The sequence below is a fragment of the Hibiscus syriacus genome, unplaced genomic scaffold (genome assembly GCF_006381635.1).
Source record: "Hibiscus syriacus cultivar Baekdansim isolate YM2019G1 unplaced genomic scaffold, ASM638163v2 tig00110402_pilon, whole genome shotgun sequence".
Taxonomy (NCBI): domain Eukaryota; kingdom Viridiplantae; phylum Streptophyta; class Magnoliopsida; order Malvales; family Malvaceae; genus Hibiscus; species Hibiscus syriacus.
The window spans coordinates 535,503-561,808 of record NW_024062722.1 but is presented as its reverse complement, the minus strand read 5'-3'; the positions used below and the strand labels follow the sequence as shown (position 1 = coordinate 561,808).

General features: G+C 34.4%; 2 pseudogenes; one reads left to right on the top strand and one right to left on the bottom strand.

Moving 5' to 3' along the window:
* Window positions 1–810: 810 nt before the first annotated feature.
* Window positions 811–5,363, bottom strand: LOC120123570 (annotated as a pseudogene).
* Window positions 5,364–24,636: 19,273 nt separating this feature from the next.
* Window positions 24,637–25,615, top strand: LOC120123670 (annotated as a pseudogene).
* The last annotated feature ends 691 nt before the right edge of the window (window positions 25,616–26,306 follow it).

Here is a 26,306-nt window from a genome sequence, read left to right as displayed (position 1 = left end):
TTACGTATCTGTTGCAGATAAGTTTGTTCGAATCCAAGTTATCTAAGGAGAATAATTAGGGATGGGCACGGGTCGGGTTTCAGCCAATCCGAAACGATCCTAAAATTTTACATTTTCCACCCGTCTTGACCCGTGAAAAATATATATCCTCCACCCGAACTTGATCCGATTTTTTTAGATAAAATCTAAATCTGACTCGATCCGAAATAATAATAAAATTTTATTTTTATTCAATAAAAATAGTGATTTAATTGAAAAATTAATATATAGATGTGTATTATTGTAATTATTTCTAAATATATAAGGTAAAAATATATTTTTTTGAGTCGGGTCAGATATTTTTTATCCTAAATTTGAATCTAATCCGATCCGAATCTAATTTTTTTTAAAAAAAAATATCCGGTCTAATTGGGTCGAGTCAAAATCTGTTGGGTTCAGATCCTATACCCATCCCTAAGAATAATATACTCTCTTTACCATTAAAATTGCACATAAGTTTAATGAAATATAAGTTTAAAGAATATGGTACAGTATAACGTACAAGACGATAGGCATATTTTTAGAGAAAATTAAATTCTTAGAAACTTAAATTTTAAACCCTAAATCCTAAAACATAAATAATAGGGTTTATGCTGTTAAGGGAATAATAGGGTTTAGGCAATTCGTTAAAATGTTTCTTAAGCAAGTCATGTTTAATGGAAGCCTCTTAAGCTACATTACAGACACAAAATTGAAACTCTTTTAAGCTTGTGATTGTAATTACAAAAATACTACCCAAAAAAAAAAGGATTACATTGTTGAGAGTACATGAGCAAATTTCAATCTATTTCACCCTCCTCTGCATCGTTTATTCGATTCGGAACGCCGGTAGGCTCACCTTCGTCTTCCTCTTCATCATCCTTCATGTACAACCCCAGCTGCTCCAAGGGGTTGCTGCCCCCAAACTTAAAGCTACCCAGCGCTTCCAGGTTGTGATCCGAGCATGCTCCATCCACCGAGCTTGGTAAATTCTCGACCGGGGTGGTGCTAAGCATTTCTAAGTCTTCGAGAAACTTACTATTCTCATTTATTTCGATAGTCTTCTCCATCTACAGAACATCAGAAAATGTTTGGATATTGAGTCCACAATTGAAAAGGATGCCATATTTTTTTTAAAGAAAATATTGATACAATGCATTCTTCTACCACCTTCAGCAATGCCAGCCGTGCTTCTCTCGCTCAAGCTCCCTCTTCCGTCTCGCCTCTGCTGCAGCTTCTGCTTCAGCTCGTCTTCGAGCATCTTCTGCAGCCTCGGCTTCTGCTTGCAATCGTGCCTTCTCTGGTCAACATCAAAATATGCAAAGATTGTAAATATGTGGACTTGTCCATTTTGGAAATATATGTATTAACTTGCGAAAAATTGCAAGTTGAACACACAACAAATACACTCAGTTCAAACCTTTCTTCCTTCGTTGTTCCAGTTCCTCTCTTTCCAGACGCAATTTTTCCGGGTCCCCCACATCTCCCTGATCCATGACAAAAAGTGCTCAGAAAAGAATACGTATGCAATACCGTAAGTTCCAGGCACCCAACCTTTCAACTAACCTGTGGAAGTGCCTTTTCTCGAGCTTTTATAATGGTATCAGCAAATCGTTTTTCAATAAAGCAGCCCTATAGAGCTTCTCAGGAGAAATCTGTCTCTCAGTCGGAGCACTGTCCCCTATATTTTTAATTGGAAAGACAGTAAGACACAACTCTAATATAATACATTTTTTCTTTTTTTTTTTTTTACTCTCATAATTTTCATTGAGCTTACCATCTTGGCAACCGTCCGACTCAACAGAACTTGGCTTTGGCCGAGAAGTCTGCTCAAGCTGATCTAACCCACTCAAGCATTCTGCATATAGAATACGGATTGACAAAACTTACATTAAAAGGAGTATATATGATTTCATGGCTTTGCCATTCAAGCAAGAAGATACGTATTGGAATATTTCTCCTTCGATGCTCATGAAAAAAATATAAACATTAAAACTTGGTCACTCACGATTCTTAACAAGAAGATTGTCAGCACCAGTCTTTTCGTCTAATTGAGCCCCAGAATCCATAGTATCCGGTACCTGAAGGGGTAATGCAAAGTAAGATGCTAGTTAAAAAGGTAATCCAGGCCATCCGAAACTCCTTGGGACAAGGTTAAACTTTAAATTGGATCAAACATAGAATTAGAAGGTCAAACAACTCCGAATTATCATTTAAAACTAAATAGAACTAGCACACACCTTCACTGCATCCACCAAACTTGATGCTTTAGCACCATCAGATTCACTATCTGAACTGCCAGAGTCTGAATCTGCAAAGATAAAATAAAATAAGCAGCCATGGAAATGGCAACAGGCATTTAATCTACCTCTCTTTTCAGGGGTGGGGGAGTTAAAAATAAGTTATTTACCTAACCAAATTTCAGCACAAGCAACCAAAAGTGACTAGAACAGCAGATAACATACAAAAGCATAAATGTAAAGACCAATTCTCTAGCTGAAAACTTTCCAAGTCTAGTTTTTCCAACAATTATGTTTACCATATGTTGGTTGGTTGGTAACTCAGCTGCATGGAGAACAGAGAAATTGGATCCAAAACAATGCGGGAACTGACGATTCATTATTTACTTAGGAAGACAAATTACACGATGCATACCAAAGGAAAAAGGGAAGGTGTGATTACCTCTAGAGCTGCTTGAATCGACAGACTTCGCACTTCTATGGTCTGTATCTTTCTCTATCTCCACAGGTGGATAGCTTGATAGGGAGGCTCATTTCCCCAATGTCAACATCCTCATAAGCTTGGTCATTCCCTGCAAATGAGAAGGACAGAAAACAAGTGAGAAGGAAAACAGCTCAGAAGGCTGGTTAATTATTAAGAACAATGATTTGAAAGATGACCTTTGCCTTGTTGCATGGATGAATTACTTGGAGCAGACTCATTCATTACCTGAATCAGAAAATTTCCCAAAAAGCAAACAAAAGTAAATAAGATTTAGAAGTACTTGACTACTTTGCTTTCATACATATACATATTGGGTCAAAACCAAGCACCGGTTCAAAATTTGAGGCCTTATAAGTTATGGATATGTACCTCAATTTCACAAGGATCACCTCCAACTTGGGTTTTCTGTTTTTCTTGCAAATGGTCATCTAAAAGTCTCTTCAATGTAACAAGCTATCATCACTGAGGACATCAATATCGATCTCAATTTCTTCTTCTCCATATTCATTTCCATTTGATCTGTGCTCTCTCAAGAAATCGATGATATGTGTAGGCATTTCAGAGAGCAAAGATTCCAGTTGTCTGCCTATATCGTGTTTTTCCTCATCCGTCATTCTCTTTGCCGGTTCCTTTACAATTTCTTGGGCCACTGAGGTTGTCTTTCTCTTTTTTGCAGGAGGCGCCGACTTAGAAGTCTCCAAGTCCTCAGAAGGGGCTTTACTTTGTACAAACTGGGAACCAATAACAGGTAATTTCTTATCAATGTTTTTCCACCTTACCTCAAAAAACTTGTTAAGGGTATCAGCCATAATGTGGACATCATTTCCAGGGGGGTTATAGGTCATTGCATTACTGAAAGTAAGCTTCACGTCATCATGAAACTCCAAGGGGATTCCATAGGCACCTGATGCTATCTTCTTTTTAACTGTTCCTAGATCCATCGGGTGCTTTATCACATTAAAGTAATCTGGAATATTCAACTTGACTATATCTACCGGTTGGTTGAAAACCCACCCGTACTGATGGCCCATCAGTCGTTTTAGAAGACCCTCACACTGCTTCATCAACATAATATTTGAGGTGTTTACTGCTGAAGCATGCTTTGCCAACTCAGATGTCCCAGGAAAAGGCCGTTTAAGACCACGTGCCTTTCCACTCAAAGGATTCCCCTTCTTCCTGGATCCAGAAGCCATCGATTTCTGAAAATCCTGTGCATGAGGTAAAACCTGTCCATTGCTGCAACTAAGAATATTACTAGAAGATGACACAGTGACCCCATTTGTCCTTTGCAACTCAACTTTCTTCTGAAACATCCGAATCTGTTCCAATTCATGTTTCAACCTATGTATCAATCCCTTTCTTTCAGACTCTGACATTTTTGACAACGAAAGAACCTGCATACTGACACCTAAAGTGTCGTTTTTATCAGGGTTCAAACTGCTACATTTTCTCTTTGGAGCACTTGACCCTTCTGAAGCAGTAATCTCAGCATCAATTCGTCCCGAGCTACCAGATCCCTCTGATTCACCTGGAGGCTCATATGGACCACAATAATACTGTCCTGCAAACGTATCTCCCTTTGCCAACATCTTAGCCAAAACACCACTTCTTTTTGTATCCCTTTATTCAGTGAAAAGGAGCTGCTGATTTAATCACCGCACTCTGAATATAACAACCATAGAGTAAAATTATCCAAATTGATTTCTACAGCAACTATACAGCCACCTTTTAACTTCAACTACAAGAGTAAAGGTTGGTAAAAGTTTTATCAAGCAAGTTTAGATTAACTCTTCTCAGCAATTTACCCAAATATAAAATCTCTTGACCATTTTGTCTACTTCCTTTAACTATTTATCTTTTGAAATACCTAAATTCGCAAGAACAAACCCTAGAAAACATTTATGGGAATCAAAATTGTCGGACTAAACAGCGAATACATCTGGATGTAAAGCTTTTCCAACGATGGAAAAGAAATTGAACTTATTCATAGTTGAATTAAAGCAGCTCCAGCATGCATTTACCCAAATACTGAATTTTACCCATCTCGTTAAACTATTTACACTACCCATCCTTAAGAACCACAAATCCAACAGATTAAACCACATAAAACGCCAAAAAGAAAAATAACCCCGAAATTCACATTTAATAATTTTTCAATCATGCATGGAAAATTAAAATTGAAAGTAAAGAAAAACTAGCTTGCTGATTTAACTTTTTGAGAAAATTAAGAAACATTAAATAGACAATAGCCCAAATCTTTACATCAGAAGAAGATTGATATAACAAAACCCTAATCCAATATGAAAACCCCTCATTCTACAAGAGAAACCCAAAACTAGATCCAATTTTTTTTTTTAAAAAAAAGAGAAGAAACCAGTACCAATTACCAGTATAGCAGTGCTCGCTCACTGTTCCTCCAATGTCGGAAACCCTTTCTTCAATTCCTTAAATCATTTCGGCGACGAAGTAAAAGAAATACAACAAAAAAAACAGCACAGAGACACGCAGGAGAATGAAACAAAAGGGCTGTAGATCCAGAAACCCTAGACCAATTAACTATTAATATTATTAAAAATAGAAAAAGGAACAATTTTTTTATTGGAAATTAAAAAAAAATTGGATCGAGAAAACAATTATTAGCGAGATAAGCAAAACAGCCGGCCGTCGGTCTTCTTCTCGCCATTTAAAAGGGCTTTTTGCTTCCCTAAGAGAAATTATGACCGCTGGATTAAAGTATAAAAATGATCGGACGGTTAGATTTAAGATCAGTCTAAGCCGTCAATTTTTGGCGTGCTGATTTAACACGGTTTAATTTGATATAATTTTATAAGATTATTTTTCAATTAAAGTTTAGAAACTATAAGTGTTGGTCTCTTATAATATTTAAACTTTTATTTTTTTTTAAATTATACTTAATGGTAAGTTTTTGTCTCATTTTAATATCTATCATTAAAAATTTAATGCGATTAGTAATTAAATTATCAGTTTTGGTCTGTTTTAATATCTAAACAACTTTTGTTTTTTAAAACTTAATATTAAAATTTGAATAGGTATTAAAGTGAAATAAAAAATAAATTTTAAGTATGATTTTAAAAAATTTAAAGTTTAAATACTAAAATTGACTAAAATTAATAGTTTTATATACTAAATTTGTAATTTATCCTAAAGTTTAAATGGATTAAAATGAGTTTTGTAAAGTAGGGTTATTTATCAGACCGATATTAGTTTTTAGCAATGTTTTTAAAACCGGACCGGACATTGAACCGTTGAAGGTACTGATTCACTTGTTTAACTGGGTTCAACCGCGGTTGAACCGGATTTTATATAAAATAATATTTTTTTTAATTTTACATAATATTCAAAGCAATGTTAATATATATGTAACATTTTTTTTAAGTTTATAATATTAAAAGATATAAAAATATCACAAGTCATAACATATATAAATTAAAAACCATAAAATCAAGTGAAACAAAATGATTCAAATCAACTACAACGTAATATTTAAGGTAAAACATATTAAATAATAAATATAATTATATAACTATAACAAAAAAAAAATAAAATTTGGGCTTAAAAAATCATAACAATGATGTCATTTGGTTTAATTTTTTTTATAGAAAAAAAAACAATCTCACATGACTAAGAAACATAGAAGAGCATCCCAAAAGTTTAAAGAGTAAAAATATGAGAACAAAACAATCTCACATGACTAAGAAACATAGAAGAGCATCCCAACTTACTCTATAAATAATAAAGGTAATTTGACATTCAAAATCATGGAGCATTTTGGTAAGCACAGAGTGAAACTATTTCTTCAATTGAGCTCAAATTTTAGGCTTCAATCGAACTTCTAATTTTTGAGTTCGAGCCTTTTCGAGTTCAAGTTTAAATTATATTTCGAGTTCAAGTTGAACTTGATAATTTTAGCTCGTGAGTTTTTGAGTCGAGTTGAGCTTATTTTAAAGTTTTGAGTTCGAGTCAAGCTCATCAATACTCGAATTTGACTTGGTCGTTGAAAAAACGACGTGTTTGGTTTAATTTTTTTTAAAGAAAAAAGTGAATCGGCGGTTTTAAACCGGTTTTGTCGGTTTAGCCGGTTCACCACGGTTTTACCGGTTTTTCAGTCGATTCTACCGGTTTTCAGTGGTTCATTGCCAGACTGGTTTTGTGAGATAACCGGACCGGACAGGCTACCGGTTCACGGTTCAACCGGTTGAACCGGTCGGACCGGTCCGATTTTGATAACCATGGTTTTTATGGTATATCTTTGTTAATTTATTTTAAGATGTTTAAAAATATTATTATATATAATTAATATAATTATATATTTTAAGGTGTGTGTATTATACGACTCTATTTACATGTCAACACATTATTACATAAACAAACTGTGTAAGTATTCTGATCTGATCGTCACACTGAGATATGTTGCTCTACTGCTCCTAGGGCTGATTTCTTTGTTCTCATGCACCTACGTGTAAATCATTTACACGCTATGTCATAGACTTAGTGAGGCATAAAATATAAATAAGAATTTCTATAAATATGAACATACAGTCTACTATCCAAATGCAATTATGCTCAACATATCACAAATTAATCATACCATATATGAATCAATGTAATGATAATATTGTATTAAGATAAAATCATGCACAAATTCTTTAATTCCTTTATAAGCCCATGTATATTATCGATGACTCAAGGTACATGATTACTTGAGGTTGTGCACACATATGCTGTCACTACAGCTCGTATAAAATTCACTAAGTGGCATATGAAATCTATGTCCGAATGACATCCATCCGAATAACATAAGTAACTGTCCATGTCCCAAAGGACATAGGTAACCCTCGACTCTTGGCATGCCAACTATACCTATAGCTCTCATAACTCATATCATGGGCATTATCTTTTAATTTCAACATATTCACATATTCATCTATTCACATCACATAACTCATATCATACTTTCATGTAACCACATGTCTCTTTAACAAGCTTATATTTTGTACATCATGTAATAATATCACTTATTTCCACATACTCATAAGGACATATGGTTCATTTCCATATAGAGCATTTTCATATGATTCACATTCATATTCTCATAGTCATTTAATATTATATCGTCTTATGTAAATATATATATATATATTATCTCATATCATATAACACATAAGTTCTTATGGCACAATTTGTATCATATTCTTATATCACTGATCCATAATATAATTTACGGCCATGTCCTTTATTATTTTACTTTTCCAGTTATTCTTATAACTTATTGTATTGCTCAATTCCTATAACCTTCTCATATGATTTCCTATATCATTTGTACTATATTTTATCAATAAGGACCCTACATATTTTATATCATAATTCCATTTACCAAAGAACTTCCTATAAAATTTATCTGACTTATTCATATACTCATCTATGTTAATATTTCCTAAATTATAATTTATTATTAGGAAGTTACTTATATCCTATCATGTAGTTTATAATTTGTCCTCTTATGTTATCATATACCATTTAGTCTATAAAGTCACATACCACCCATTTATACAATTCCTTATGTCTCTATTGTCATTTATCATGTCATAGATTCCATACATTAAATATGTTCACACAATCATGTATAATATATAATCACATATCATCATATCAATCGCATGCTCATATTCATGATTCATGTATACTATTATAGGAAATAGACTCATCGTGAGTCTTATTTCCATTCATCATACATCACTAATATACACTCACATTGGCCTCACTTGCTATCAATTTTACTCCTATGACTTCCTTTCTTTTAACCGAATTCCTAACTGGTGGTCGTTCCGGAACTTGCTTACCCTCGATGTCTACATGATTAAACATCATACATATCAGTATTCTAAATAACATATTATGATTTCTCATATCTTAAACTGAAAGAATAACTATTTCATGTCCCTTTGAAGTGGTATCGTACCCCTATAGGCTATCGATACTACTCCTAGTTGAGGTATCGGTACCAAGACGAGTATCGGTACCTAAATTACATTTGATATTTCCCTGGTATCGATATCCTTTATGGTATGGGTACCTATGGTATCAGTACCACCTTCCCAGGTATCTAATGCCCTTTAAATGTCTTCTTTGTTTTTACTCTTGAGGTATCGGTACATGATGAATGGGTACCGGTACCCCTTGCCCAGAAAATCACTTTTCAAGCCAAAAATTACTTCATTCTAACTAATTCTTCATAACTTAACTACTTTAATACCCTTAACTCAAGGATACATACTCAAACAAATTCCTAGACATTTAACACATATTTATCCTCAAACTCTCATTCTCCATATGGAATTCAAGAATCATACCAAATTTTCTATTTATTCTAAATTAAATTCTATCACTTCATATCTCTTAATTCAACAATTGACAAGTAAAATTTAGTTTCAAAATCCACTTACAACTTTTTCCTATAATTTCATTTAAAAACTCATTATCTTAATCTCTCTCACTCCTTCACCTTATGGTTTAAGACAACTTAAGCTTTCCTTAAGCTTAAGTATCACCTAAGGATCATAAACCAACCTTGAATTCAACAAATAACCAACGAACATGGAAACTCACCTATGCCTTGGGTTTCACGGTGAAGAGAAAGAAGAAGGAAGAGTTTTCTGGAGACTTTTAATCCTCATTTTCCATGTGTATATATATCCTCCATATTCATTTTTAATTCATTTATAGGTCAAATGACCATTTTTCCCTTCCATTTCTCATTCTTTGATATTTAATCCTATACAAAATTTACAATATAAGTCCCCAAACTTTTAATTTATTTACTTTGACCAACAAATCCTGAAATATTTCAATTTAATCACTAACCCGATATTGAAGATGTTACAAATCTCCTCTCCTTTAAGAAATCCGTCCTCGGATTTTCACTTACAATCCTAGAAGAAGATATTATATACACATTTCCTATTCATATTCAAATATTACCTTTTCCTTTTATTCATCCATATCATTTAAGAAAACACACCCGTCCTTTAATACTGAAACCAAAGAGAAAATAATCCTTCAATTATATTTTAAACTTTCTTAATATAACAAATTTCTTTATCTCTTGACTACGTCTATTTAACTAAGAATCACAATCTTAAATCTTCATCATAGATGATTAAGACATACACTTCCCTAAATCAAACACCTTTTCACCACACTTTACACCTTTTCCTTACTCTATCAACTTATAATCCACACTCGATACTTTTTTTCATTCAATTTCTCTATCTATTTAATTCTTCATAAATCAATATCTCATTGTCCTAGATCATATTTTTTCCTTATGCTCCCATAAACCTTTCATATCACTTATAATTATCCTTAAACAACACTCCTCGGATTTTCATAACTCTGATAGTTAACACTTTTTGCACAAACTTTATTCTTTGTAAAATCCTTATTGAAATCACAAAATACTTATACCTTTATATCATCTTAAATTTCCTGTCAATCTTTAACTTCCGTCAACATACAAATCCTTTAACACTGTAATTTCCAATCCGTCTAAAATGATTAGCGTTATCCTTTTACTCCACATTCAACATTTGCATGATAGCGTTTTAACAAATCCATTCCCATTATTACTTCAAATCCTTAAATTCCAATGGAATACACTCGACGCATCTTATTTAGTCAAGCACTATGCCCTACTAGTAACTTCTAATTGAATTCTCAATTCTCTCACCAATTTACTAATATATAAGTATTCAAGCCCCAAATTAATCAACCTCATAAACATTTATCATACAATATAGAAGTACATGCGATTATATCTGAATCATCCCGGTCTTCATGGTCTTGAGGTATACACTCAAGCAGTGGAGCGAATTTTTTTGTTGAGTAGAGGATTATGGTTGACTTCTGCCTCTTCTTCTACCTCTTCCTCTTTGAGAAATCGAATCATATCGCTCCGACTGTACTCTTATGTCTCTCAATGGACAATCTTTCATGAAATGTCATGTTTCCCCACATCGTAAACAAGCTCCAGATTTAACTCTACATGTTCCACGTGATATCTTCCACAAGTCTGACAGTGTCTCTGCTGTGATCTTCCATCACCAGACTCTACTGATTGAGTCTGTCTATCTCTCATCTGATTTGATCCTCTAGCGGAGGATGCCACCGATTTAGACCTTGCCTGAGACCGAAAACATATATCTCTGCTTCTCTTAGGTGGTGCAAAAACTTGATGTAGCCCCAGTTCTTCAGACGGTTGGGATCATTGCTCCCAAGACGATCAACATTTCCTTCAACCTCGGGCGCAAGCCCTCAACAAACCATTCACATGCTTCATCTCTGTTGGAATCAACTCAGCCACAAGACGACTTAACTTGTTGAACTCGCACTCGTATTTATACACATTGCAGTTCATTTGCTTTAGGTTCAAGAATTCTTGCTTCATTTGTTTTATGAATTGATTTTCTTGTACTTTTGCCTAAACTCTACAAAAACAAATACCATGTTACTTGATCATTTGTCATCCTCAAAGTCACATTTGTCCAATAAATTATCGCTTGTCCATGAAACAAGGAGACTACCCCGTCTAACTTCTCCACATTAGAATAGTGGAGTCCCTCTAACATGATCTTTACATAGTTGAGCCAAAGGTCTACCGCAACAGGACCTTCTTCGGCTTCGCCTTTAAACTCAGGAGCTCATAATCTTTTTAACTCTTTAGCTATGTTAGTCCTCTGAGTTGAGGAGGCAAGAGGTTAGAAACACGTTAAAATAGCGTCCAATGTCCTGAAGAAGACGTCTTGGTCTTGTACATGCACTCCAGAAGGTGTCTGTCATTCACCTTGCCTGATCAGGGTAGGTGAATTAATGCTCTCAGCTAATCTATCATCTCCCGCTTCACTTCGGGAGCTATCTTGTCCGAACATCTAATAAGATATATGTAATACCCCAAATTTTGACAAATGACAAAAATATAAGTATGTTACACTCTGCGTGATTTTAAATTGTCGATTGATAAGATGACAAACGATGTAATCAATTTTATAATTTTTATTCGAGTTTTTCTAATATAGTGTAAAAAATATTATCGTTCATGTGAACCTTACAATGACAGTGTTATTACAATGTATACTTCAACTGTTGATCGTGTGCTACGACAATTTAATTGTGTCAAAACAATTCTGCCACCAACAACAATCTTGGACAATGTCTTACATCGCCTAACGCGACAGGAGAAGATGGATATGAACGGATATGGATTGGACGGTGTATCATGTGGATTTGGGTGAAACATTGGATGGCGAGGTTCGTTAGGCTGCTCCTTTTTGTGCAACACCTTGGCCTATTTGTTTCTTTTTAAAATATCTCTTTTACAATTTAAATATTATTAATTATTAAAGATATATTGAAAAGAGGGCAACGTCCGAATCCACAATCAAAACACCTTTAAAAATATCAGGCGACGCCCAGAAATCTACACCCACATACTTATCGAATCCGCCACGTCCCCTTCCTTCTTTCTTTGTTTCCTTTCGTTAGATCATCACCTCCACGCGCCATGTTCACGTGAACCTTCATTACTATATTTTAGAAACGAAAATCACGATTACTATTACTTTTCTTTATATAATTTTACACCCTTATTACTCGAATAATTTACGGCCAATTTCTAATTTATCATATATAAAAAATTATCCATTGTTTTTAAAATATATAGTTTCATGTTATATCCCACCAATTTTGCGAGTATGAATATTTGGAAGGTGAAGTTCACGGCGGGGTATGGAGAGTTGTAGCGTTCAATTAGATTCCACGGGCTAATGAAAAGGACCGTGTTCGTTTCCTCAACGGCCCCCCTTTATATGCTATTTTTTATTTCATTCAACTGTGAATGATACTCCACCCTCAAGACTTTGCCACGTGTCTACCCTTTTGGCAGTGCTGACTCGACTTGGGCCCATTACTTTATATGGGGCCATCTCTTTTTTCCGATTAATATTAGTAAGTACAAAACATATTTGTTTAAATATAATTAGGGATAGACATGATATTCGAATCTGACGGCTTTCGATCTGATCCTATCTAATCAGATCGATTTTTTTAAAATTTAAGATCGGGTCGAGTTCTTTTAAGGTTATGTTTAAGTCAGATAAAGTTGAGTTTAGGATGAAATATACCAAACTCAACCTGATCCTAAAAAATTATAATTTTATCTTATATATTTAGCGATGATTATATTAATATCCTCTATACATTATTTTTTTAATTAAATTCTTATTTTTATTGAGTAAAAATAATATCTTTAAAAATATATTATTTGGGTAAGATAAATTAGATTTTATCTTAAAAAAATTGAGTTGACTTTGGGTTATAAAAGATGTATATTTTTCGAATCATACTAAAAATTTATAATTTCGAGACAGATCAAATGAGTCCAAAATCTGACCCGATTTAACTTATGCTAATTCATAAATTAAATTTTAACTATTAACATTGGACGTTCAAAATTTCATTTTCGTAGTGCTAAACGAAAAACAATAATTCATTTATATGCGTGGGTCCTATATCTTAAACTTTCAACCAATCAAAAACGCTAGCACGCGTTGATCATATGTTTATCTGCCGCTTTGTTTATCGCCTCTTTTGAACAGAACCCTTGTTCCCAAAAAGATAGGGATGAAAGATTTCTGTATTTGGAGTGGAAAAGAAGATAAGAGGAGCTTCGATTTTTATTTATCTGGCGGCGGCGGTTCAAGCGGCGGCGGCGGAGGCGGAGAGATGAACGGTTGTGATGAGAAGTGGAGTAAGGTTGGCTACACAGGTGGTGCACATGATAAAACGGTGATCAGTCAGATAATGCTAGGATTCCGGCGATAGCTCCGAAACCGGTTTCCGGCGAGTCGGGATCCGGTGGGGGTGAGATTGATAACAAGAGCTTGTGCTTTGTGCGCCGAGAGCTAAAAGAAAGTACGTTAGGGCTCGAAAGAATAATATCAGGAGAAAGAAAGAAAAGATCATCGTTGGAATCAGATCCAATTCATCATGATGAAGCTTCTAAGAATCGTGAAAATATTGTTACTCTGCAGTTGTTACCGGAGAAAACTGAAGGGGAAGGATCGGTTAACAATCAAAACGGTAGGGTTTGGATGAGAATCACGGTACCTTCTTATCTAACTTGAACTCCGACAACCGTTGGATTGATGTTGTCGAAGAACCTGATCACACGGTGCTGATGATCAATCAAAGGAGGAAGGAAACGGGCTGAACTGGAGTCGTGGGTGACGGTGGAGAGCGTCACAGACAATTGCACGGAAGTAAGGGAATTAGGCAGTACGGACGTGGAAAGGATAAGAATCTGGAGGCCGACACGTGTCCGGGATTTATATCGGATGGTTTGAATAGGGTCCAGTGGGTTAACGAAGCTTACAAGAAGATGCTGATGGTGGTAGGGGAAGCGAAGACGGCGGCGAGCCGCCTTTCCCACCGCCGGAGATACTGTGCGGCTTTGTTGAAACAAGAAATGCCTATGTTTTCAACTGTATTTTCATGCAAGGTAAGGTTGCAGTATATGTGGAACAAGGAGAAGCTCTCGAGAACGTTGCCGTGTGATGTCTGGAAAATCGACGGTGGTTTCGCATGGCGGCTGGACGTCGATGCTGCTCTCAGTCTCGGCCGGGAGGAATGATGATTCAAACGATTAATAAAGGGGAAAGACGAGGCGAATTCGTAGACTAATCAGGTAATGCAGACTGTTTAGTTTACTATACATGTTAATTAGATATAAGAATTAGAAATTAAATCTGCTGTCAACGATAATGAATGAATGAGTCTAATAGATTTAACGACTTGTTAATGAGGGGATCAGAATAGAATATACTTATAATTTGAGGATTGATATAGAATGTTTTATATTCACATACATCATAAATGTAGTATATAGCCTATAGGTTGTGGAATACACGCATGATGTTGAACCATTAACTATGAGCATATTTACTACTAATATACTTAGTATCTCTAACTGCATATTAAGAATTTACGCACATATGTAAACGCAACTGCATTCGATGGCATGATTACATGTGGTTGGATGAGAATAATCGAGCTTATCCACTATCCATGCATGCATAATTGAGCTTATCCACTATCCATGCATGCATAATTGAGCGTATCCAGTATCCAGTATCCATGCATGCATAACGAGCTTATCCACTCTACATGCATGCATTATGCAGTACATATCCACTATCCATGCATGCACACACATATTGAGCTTATCCATTTGCCTCCATGAACACATACTTGAGTTTATCCACTATCCATGCATGCATACACAATTAAGCTTATACTATCCAGGCATGCACACATAATTGAGCTTATCCACTATCCAAGGAACCCTAAACCTCTATAACTTCTAGCTTTCTTTCTTCTTCTTATGTCTAGGTTTCTGAATGAGGCCGTTCGACATCAAGGGACCAAAAAGGAAAGAACAAAAGTTGGCAAGTGCATATGATAAGAAATATATGCATGCAGGAAGCATGGTAAGTATTGAGCATAGGGTCGTGTTGAATAATGTTAGAGGCTTGAGGGTTGAGACTTTTGGTCGAAACATCATTCGACCCTCACCAAATTACAGAGTAAAGGCTTATGCATGTAAATTAGCTTTAGCTACATCAACAACTTTTAACAATATATCTTATATACAAGCACATTATTTCAATTACAGGTGCTGGGACGGTCGTTCCTCTTAAAATTATATATTCTCGTATAGTATATATACTTTTTTTTTATTTTCTATTGATAATCTGCTTTGCACCCCATAAAATTTTGATTTCCGCACCTCATAGATTTATGCTCTTTCTAAAATTTTACACTCTCAACATAAAATCTTACGTCGTTAATTTTTACTTCAAAATTCATGAATATGTAAACTAACTATAAAAGTTATAGTTTTGCCTTTTTATAATATTTTATGTATTTTTAATATCTTATTAAAATCATTGATATTCGAATATATAACTTCAAGAGATGATATACTTTGGCCCCAAAATTGCATAATTTGATATAAATTTGATGTCGAGTGATATTTCTTGAAGTTGATTCTATGAATTGATTAAATTAAATTTGGATTTAATTTAAGATTTTTTTCAACATTATCAAACTGTGTATTTAAAAAGAAGGTTTAGAGTTTTGACATAGTTTGTCACTCAACTTTGATCATATTTATCTTTTTAATTTAATCACTCATTTTTTTAAAATTTTATTTAGTTAACTAGGCATTAATTTGATTTTAATTTGGTTTTGAATTTTTTTTAGCTTGGACATGACATGTAAATTTACATCTAGCCCTTTTTTAAAACTTAACCCATTTTTCAGGGCATGATCACGTACGAAAATTTTAAATATGATTAAAAAAAGATACTATCGTTTGTTATTATTTAAATAACAAAACTGATAAAAAAAATATCGGAAACATTATTATTTCTTTATATCGATTTGTTAACAAACCAATAGCGCTTACCGATTTTGTTATTTTTGTACCGATTTGTTATTGTTAAGAAATTTTATCGAAAATATTAAAAAAAATTGATGTTTTATGTAAAATAATAATGTTTTAAATAATTTTTTTATCTTATTTATTATTTAAAGAATAAAAAAAACCGATAACTTATTTTTAGATGTATATTACGAATAGGGGTGTAAATGAGCCGAGTCGAGTTCGAGTATCGCTGAGCTCGACTCGATTCGAAAACTCTGAAATGCAGCTCTAACTTGAAAACTCGCGAGCTTAAAATTTTTAAGCTCGACTCGAACTCGAAATCCGGAATTGAAGCTCGTGAGAAGTTTGAAAAAGCTCGAAATAAAAAAAAAATATTAAACTTAACTAGATTGAACCCTCAAACTCGAACTAGAACCTTAAATACATAAAAGTCTTACTGTATTTTTTTATAAAAAATTCAACACATAAATTAATATTATTAATAATTTATTTTAAACAAATAAAATTTTAATATATTATTTTTTAAGCTCGACTCGAACTCGAAATCCGGAATTGAAGCTCGTGAGAAGTTTGAAAAAGCTGAAATAAAAAAAAAATATTAAACTTAACTAGATTGAACCCTCAAACTCGAACTAGAACCTTAAAACATAAAAGTCTTACTGTATTTTTTTATAAAAATTCAACACATAAATGTTAATATATTAATAATTTAATTTTAAACAAATAAAATTTTAATATATTATTTTCGAGGTACTCACGAGTTTTTCGAGTCGAGTATCAAATAGCTCATTTCTAATCGTTAAGAATTCGAGTTGAGCTCGAGCTCGAATCGAGTCTATTCGATTCGAGTATTTATTGAACCTTGACTGAATCGATCTCGAGTAACTCACCATTTTTCATATAAGACACTTTAGAAAATAAATATGAATACAAGTCTGCGGTACAGGGTCTCTTTAACCCAACCAAAGATGTACTTCCTTCTTGGCAGTCCCTTTGTCACCTGAACCAACGTGCTCTTACCTCCGTTTAATTAGTGATAGGTACAAAAATATTGTTTAATATATATTAATAATATAAAATTTTTAAATGAAATAGATATAAATAAATTCAGAATAATTATTATACGTAAAATAAATAACTAAAAAATAGCTGCTCGGCTGCTCCACTTCAAAACAGAATATGTATGCCGCCTCCCGAGGCTCAACCACGTGTACCCATCTTTTACCGAACACGTGGACTGCTCTGACGAAGGACACGTTTGCTGCCGCTATTATCGCTTCACCTCCGGTGAAGCCATTGCCCTTTGGGGGAAAAAATGCAAATGAAACAAGGAGAGGGGTTGTTAGTATTTTTTCAATATCTTTAAGACGGGAAATGGAGGCCGGAGATGCTTGGTGGATGTTAAAATGCGCTTGCGGTGCACAAGGTAAGACGATAATCAACCGGATAATGCAGATTCAGGCCGATTGCTCCGAAACCGGTGGACGGAGATCCAGTTTCCGGTGATGCGACGTTCGGCAACAAGAACTCGGGGGTTACAAGCGAGAGAGTGAAGAGAAAATACGTTAGTGTTTGTGAGAAAAATACTAAGAGGAGGAGGAGGAAAGAAGATGGACGGAGAGCGTTGATCATGACAGATCAACGATTCTTGATCGTGGTCTCGCCCGACGGATCCTCCATCGCCGTGCTCGAAGTTGGAGGGAAGAGTTGCGGCAGATCACGAAGCGATAAGGTATCGGATCAGACGGTGGCGTTGATGATGACCCCGCCGGGACGAGCGTTACGGTCCCGGAGAGCGGGCGTCGGTGGAGACCTTCACCGACTCCAGCCCTAAGCTTGGGACTCTATCAATGGTGAGCCATTTCAGGTAATCTCAGCTCTCTACATTTTTTCGAAACAAAATAGATAACTATAGGGGTTTAAAAAGAATAACGTTGTAGGTTTCATACTTATATATATATACACTAATAGGGTTAAATATATAAAAAAATAATAAATTTCTATTTAAAAATCATATAAACATTTATAAATCTGATAAATAATAACAATATACTGTAAGCTTTGTTTAGATAATGAGGGCACGTACTTTTCAGATTGAAACAACGTATGTATATTTTAAAATTTAAGATTTAACGTCTGATTCATTACGTCATTTATGATTCTAACTAATAATTTTATTCATATTATTTTTTAAGATGAACTTTTACTTATTTTTTACGTATAAATAAATATATATAATTATTTAAATGTTATTTTAAAATTTATTGAAACGTGATGAATCGGTCTATCAATAATTTTTCATCCCAAGATCCAAAAATACCTTTAAATCAAATCCGATGACGTCAGAAATCTACACCCACATGCTTATCGATCCGCCACGCGTCCTTCCCACTTTCTTTGTTCCCTTTCATTATCATCTTTTACACGCGCCATGTTCCCACTTGAACCTTCATTTACTATATTTTAGAAATGAAAATCACGATTTACTAGTACTGTATATATATACAATAAATTATATATATAATAATCAATTTATTTTTAAATGTATTTTTATGTTATTTTCCAACAACTTTGCTGGTATGGATAACTGGAAGGTGAATGTCACGGCGGGATGCGGAGAATCGCAGCGTTAAATTTACATGTCACAAGCTAATGAGATATGACCACGTGTCCATTTCTCGAACCTTCATTTTATGCTCTTTCGCGGTGCTGGACAATCGCTTCAGGGTAGGCCCATCTGCTTTTCATATGGGTCCCACCTATCAAACATTCAGCCAATCAAAACCCTATCCGCCGCTTTGTTTATCGCCTCCCTTACAAAACCCTCATCCCCGGAAAGTTAGGATGAGAGATTTATGAGCTTGAAGGGACAAAGAAGTAAGAGGAGCTTCGATTTTTTTATCTATCTGGAGGCGGAGGTTCAAGCGGCGGAGGCGGAGAGATGAACGATTTGATGGGAAGGTAGCAAGGTTGGTTACACAGGTGGCGCACATAATAAACGGTGATCACTCCGATAATGTTAAGATTCCGGCCGATAGCTCCGAAACCGGTTACCGACGTGTCGTATCCGATGGGATATGATTGATAACAAGAGCTTGTTGCTTTGTGCGCCGAGAGCTAAAAGAAAGTACGTTAGCGTTCGAAAGAATAATATCAGGAGAAAGAAAAGATCATCATCGGAATTAGATCCAATTCATCATGATGAAGCTTTCTAAGAATCGTGAAAATATTGTTACTCTGCAGTTGCTACCGAGAAAGCTGAAGGGGACGGATCGTTTAACAATCAAAACGGTAGAGTTCTGGACTTGAACTTCAACAACCGTTGGATTGATATTGTTGAAGAACCTGATCGAACGGTTCTGATGAATCAAAGGAGAAAGGCAACGGCGGTGGAAATGGAGTCGTGGGTGACGGTGGAGTGCGTGACGGACGGTTGCATGGTAGGAAGTTGGGCAGAACGGACATGGAAAGGATAAAGAATCTGGAGGCCGACACGTGTCCGGATTCATATCGATGGATTGTATAGGGTCCAGTGGTTAACGAGCTTACAAGAAGATGCTGATGGCAGTAGGGAAGCGAATGAAGCGGCGAGCCGCCATCCCCACCACCGAGATAACGGTGCGGCTTGTGTTGAAACAAGAAATGCCTAGGTTTTGCACTGCATTTTCGTGCAAGGTAAGGTTGCAGTACATGTGGAACAAGGAGAAGCTTTCGAGAACGCTGCCGTGTGATGTCTGGAAAATGGACGGTGGTTTCGCGTGGCGGCTGGACGTCGTGGCTGCTCTCAGTCTCGTCCGGTAAGGGCAGATGAGGATTCAAACAAGTAAATAAATGGGAAAACGAGGCCAAGTAGTGGAATAATCAGTAACGCATACTCTTTATTTTACCATAAACAAGAGAACTCTACACAATATTCTTAAGAACTCTAACCTCTTGGATTTTAGCTTTATTTTGTCTAGTTTCTAGAGTTAATATCTAAGTGCAAGGTGGCGGCGGCGGCTGAGGGAGTGGGGGAAGTCACCCTAACATTTTAAAAATATCTTATATTTTAGATTTTAGATTTTAGATTTTTTTATTATTTTTTAAATTTTATTACTGAAATTTTATAAGTTCATATTCAATCCATTGAAGTTTTAAAAAATTCTAGTTTACCTCCTAATATAAAATCACGTTCGTCCCTATTAATATATCTATCTATGTGTTAATCAAGATATAAATAATATAGATAGATAGACAGAGAGATATTGAAAAATAGCAATGGGTTGATGTGTAATGTTTTTGTTGGTGTATGTTGTTTTTGGCACGTAGTTGTGGTATGATATGAGGATTGGGCTTTTGACTCAATGCCTTGATTCAAGATATTTTTATCTTATGACTCAATGCCTTGAGTTCAAGATATTTTTCTTTATGACTCAATGCCTTAGAGTTCAAGATATCAACCTTAGAGATCAAGATATTTTTATCTTTATGACTCACTGCCTTGAGTTCAAGATATTTTTATCTTTATGCTTGGGTTGAGTTTTTGAGGCATGCACCCTAGAGCTAGGACCATATTTGATAAAATACATTATACCTTTAGAAAAGAATTAAAAATTCGAATTTCGAAGCTAATATTATTAGTAATATAGCTTTGATCGTTAAAAAAAATCCGTTTTTTTCTAAATTTTAGTCCAACATGAACAAAATTTTAAGTACACAGTAAATTCAATAACATGATTACACCCTTCGTATGTATTGTTTTTCCGTAAAGATTTCTAGTACTATGATCGGTTTGGCATCTAAGTGGATTAGTTCATTCACGTATAGTAGTAGCTTGAATAGTATGCATGTTCATTTGGGCAATAATTTCTTACGATTAATTACACAAGGTCTTTAAACTAGTCCCTGAGTTTTAAAATATTCTTTATTAGTCCCTAAACTATGACTCATAACTTATATTAGTCCCTAAATTTTAGAACAATCTACATCATTCTCAAGTTATCAATATCGTTTCAATTTGATCCTTATGTTAACATGTCGTTAACTCTATTAGTATTTTAAGGTCATGAAAATTGAACTAGCAACCATTTTAAAAAAATCATATATGTTCGAATTTATTGGAAATTGACCTTGTGGCAATCTAAGAATTTAATACTATATGGCTGAAGGTCTGGAAGTTTTTCAAATGGTCACGTGTTTAATTCTCAAGACCTTCAAAAACATTAAATTTTCGAACCAATAGATTTAACGACATGTTAATGAGAGGATCAGAATATATGTTTACAGTTTGAGGATTGATATGGAATGTTTATATTCACTGACATGCATGAATGTATGTAGTATCGTTAGCTTATAGGTTGTGGAATGCATGCATGATGTTGGACCACTAACAATGAGCATATTTACTATTAATATACTAGAATCTCTAACTGAGGATGTAAGCATTTAAGCGCATCGAAGTGCAAACGCGCTGTGTTGGATGGCATGAATACATGTGGTTGGATAAGAATAATTAAGCTTATCTAGTATTCCATGCTTGCATACATAATTGAGCTTATCCACTCTACATGCATGCATTATGCATTCATATCCACTATAACCTGCATGCACACATAATTGCGCTTATCCATTACACTAGCGTGAACAAATACTTGAGTTTATCCACTATCCGTGCATGCACACTAATTGAGTTTATCCACTTCCCATGCATGCATACATATCCACTGCTACCAATTCATGTATGCATAAATATTTAAGCTTACCGATCATCCTTCCATGAACACATACTTGAGTTTATCCACTATCCGTGCATGCACACATACTTGAGCTTATCCACTACCCATGCATGTATGCATACAATTGAGCTTATCCATCCTTCCATGAACGCATACTTGAGCTTATCCACTATCCATACATGCAGACATAATTTAGCTTATCCACTATCCATACATGCATACATAATTGAGCTTATCCACTATCCATACATGCATACATAATTGAGCTTATCCACTATCCAATGAACCCTAAACCTCTATAACTTCTAACAGTTTCTTTCTTCTTCTTATGTCTAGGTTTTCTAATCGAGGGCCGTTCGACATCAAAGGTCCAAAAAGAAAAGAACGAAAGCTGGCATGTATGTATGAATATATATATATATATGTATGCGCGCGTGACCGCATGAAGAAGCATGGTAAGTATTGACCTTAGGGGATTGTGAAAAAGGTCGTGTTGAATAATTGTCAAGGCTTGAGAGTTGAGGTTTTGGTCGAAACATCATTCAAACCTTACCAAATGACAAAACAAAGGCTTATGCATGTAAATTTGGGTTAAAATATTTGAACATGTTTTTAAGGCCTACTTAGTGATTGCTAACATTAGTTCAAGTCTAATTAGCTTTAGCTCTCTTTGTTACATCACATTTTCAATATCATATCTATCGAGCACGTTACATTCAACGATAGGGTTGGGACGGTCGTTTTTCTTGAAAATTTTATATTCTCATATAGTACAATTATTTTCTTTTCTATTTTCTATTAATGATTTGTTTTATGCGCCATAAGTTTTTAATTTTTGCCCCTCATAAATTTATGCTATTTCTAAATTTTTACACACTCATCATAAAATCCATCCTTAATTGCATTTATTCATTTTTTTTACTTTCAAAATTTATGAATATGTAATTCTGTATAACCAACTATAAAAGCTATCGTTCGCTTTTTATAATATTTTTTATAATATTAAATATGTATGTATGTATGTATATATGTATATATGTATGTATGTATGTATGTATGTATGTATGTATGTATAAGCAAGTAGGCCTTAAAATTGATTGAGTGATGTTTATTAAAGTTGAATCTATGAATGAATTAAATTAAATTTTGGATTTAATTTGTCGTTAAACTATTGGATATTCCATTTTCATTTAAAAATTATGATTTTCATTTAAATTAGTCCTTAAACTTTTGAACATTCCAATTTCATTTCCAAACCATGGCCCGAATTTTAAATTGGTCCCCAAACTTTTGAATATTAATTTCACTATTTCATTCAAATATATATTAGTTTCAACCATAATTTAATCTAAATTTTATTTTAAAATATTTAAAAAGTTTGGGAACTAATTTAGAATGAAGGCCATAGTTTGGGGAAGGAATTGAAATGTTCAAAAGTTTGAGGACTAATTTAGAACGATGATCATAGTTTAAGGATGAAATTAGAATGTTAAAAGTTTAGGGATTAATTTAGAATGAGAATCATAATATGAGAACATGTAATCCAATTAACTCTTTGAAAAACGGCACCCTTATCAATTATGGACTCGATATCCAAACATTTTTTGATAGATATGAAAAATTATGTGATATATAAGTTGTGTAAACTTTAATGCGACTTGTATTTTATTTAGGGTTAAGAGTTTGTGTTTTCAAGGTTTAGGGTTTTAGAATTGATGTTTTGTGTAAACTTTGTTCACTTTCTTCTTCTTCTTTTCTCTTTTGGGATATAATACAATAAATGAAAGTGAATGGATTAAAATGTAAAAAAGAATAAAGTTTAGTATAAGATAAAATGTATGCTCATATTTAGCTTGCCGCTATACTTTTTTTTTTTACATTTTGATCCCAAAATATAAACATTCTGGTTTTTTTTTTTCGGTTTAGGTTATTTTAGGTTTAGTCTTAATTCGGGATGGGTTCGATTCATTTCAGTTTTAGCTTTATTCGAGTCTATAGTAAGTCGGGTCGGGTCATTCCGGATTTGGTTTTATTTGGATCTATAATAAGTCGGGTCGATTTGGGTATCGTATATGGTCAATATCAGATCGATTGATTTCGGGTATGATAAATCAGATCGATTGATTTTTGGGTTGGGTCAATATCCGATCAATTATTTTCAGCTTGGGTCAACTTTAGATGTTCGTGTCAATTCAAGTTGAGTTAAATATGAGTCAAATTGAGTATATATAGAATTATTGATATTTTTCATAAAACATGTATTTTTTAAATTTTATTATTTGAGTACAATTTCAATCAAATTCAATTGTCAGGTTTATAATTTAACTCAAACTTGTCCTATAATGTATATTAGAATTTGTGGTATTTTTTTATTTATCCAGACCGAAAAGTTTGTTGTACGATTTATTTAATTAAAAAAATAAAAATTATAATTATAATTTTTATTATCAATTAAAAATTTAAATTCAATATTAATGTTTGATTATAATATAATATTTTTATTAAATTTAAAATAATAATAATAATACCTGTTATTTTTAATAATATAATTTTAGATATATTTATAAATGATATTATATATTATATAGTATTCGATTTAGATTCGATTTAATATTCTTTTCGAGTTAAAATTAGGTCTAATTCGGTTTGATATTCTTTTCGTCAACACTACCGTTTCACCAAAATTTCCCCAAAATCAAATCATACCCGTCTCCAGGATTCTTAGAAATTTTCCATTTCCTTTCGATTTCCTACCCAACCCAGAAAGAAAACGAAAAAGACGGGGGGGAAAAGCTAAATTTCGATGGAAATTCCCGTTTCTCCTCAATCCCAATCTCCCTTTGTTTTCTCCATGTTTTTTATCCTATATTTGATTGCTTACTTCATTGTTTTCCGTAGCTGGAGTCCCAAGATCCGGCCCGAAGCTTCTTCTTGCTTCATCTCTCTCTTCCATGGCACGCCGGCCGTTTTCTTAGCCGCTTTCGCCATCTTTTCCGACCCGAACGTTGGGTTTTCTTCGCCGAACACAAGAACCCAGAATTTGGTTTTGGATTACAGCATCGCTTATTTCCTCACAGATCTACTGCACTACCTTGTCTTCTTGCCTTCAGACGTCCTCTTCATCGCTCATCATTTGGCGACTCTCTTCGTTTCGTCACGTGCCGCTACGTCGTCTACCACGGCTCGTTCTCGATACTCTCCCTCTTGATTCTAGCGGAGGTCACCAGCTTTTGCCAGAACGTTTGGACTCTGGCGACTGCTCGGAGACACGACAACCAGCTGGCCGCAAAGGTTTACTCCTTCTTGTCCCCTTATTTCTACGCCTTTTACAGCGTTGTTAGGGGAATTTTGGGCCCTTTTCATGTACCAAATGGGGTGTTTTACATTAATGGGAGCTGATGATGTCATCCCCAGATTTGGATTCTTGGATGTTCGTTGTTGCTTCCGCCATTGGTGTTAGCATCTTGTGGATTTCTAACTTGTGGGTTGAATTGTTTAGAGAGAAAAAGGGTAAATTGGAGAAGGAATTGTGATCTTTAGAAGGTGCTTGAAGAGGGGGATTAATATTTCATCTTTGTTCTTTGATGAGGAATTTGAGATCAGAATTGATTACTTTTTCGCAACGAAGTTTTGGTTTTACTCATTGGATGATTTATGTTATAACATTAGTCTCTTGTGTGGTTTGATTTAGTTTTACTTCTAATACATTTCCCCAATTTATACTTATCAAAGCTTCAATCATTTGACATTAACAGCTCTTGTTACTGTCTGCATATTACTGGTTATGATTCAAAGCTATGTTACACGAACTCGGACGTGTCGGATACGAGTAATGCGAGTATGTGTACAGGGACGAAGCCATTTAGGACGTGGGAACGGCGGTTGCCCCTCCCAAATTTTTTGTTGTAGTAGTAATTTTTTTGAGTTGAAATATCGACCAAATATGGTTTCTCTCAATGTTTGATCTTAGTTCCGTCCTTCATATATATACCATATTCATGTCTGAATATTTTTGGGACACAGGTGCCACAAACATGTACTTGAACAACATAGATTCAAGAAATACCAGTTTGATATTTAAATAGGCCCCTATACTTTTCCAACACTCAAGTAAGACTTTTATCCTTTGTGTTGTATCCAGGTCAGCCCTTATCTTAAGGTGAAATAGAAGGTTAGGAGCTTGTTTAATTATAAGCTAGAGGTTAAGGGTGTAATTAAGTGTAGAGAAAGTACAGGGTTTTATCATCATCATCATCATCTCAGCGTATGCAACTTCGACTTATCCTTATTACATAGTTTGTAATAATTAAATTTAGGATTATTGGCCACGA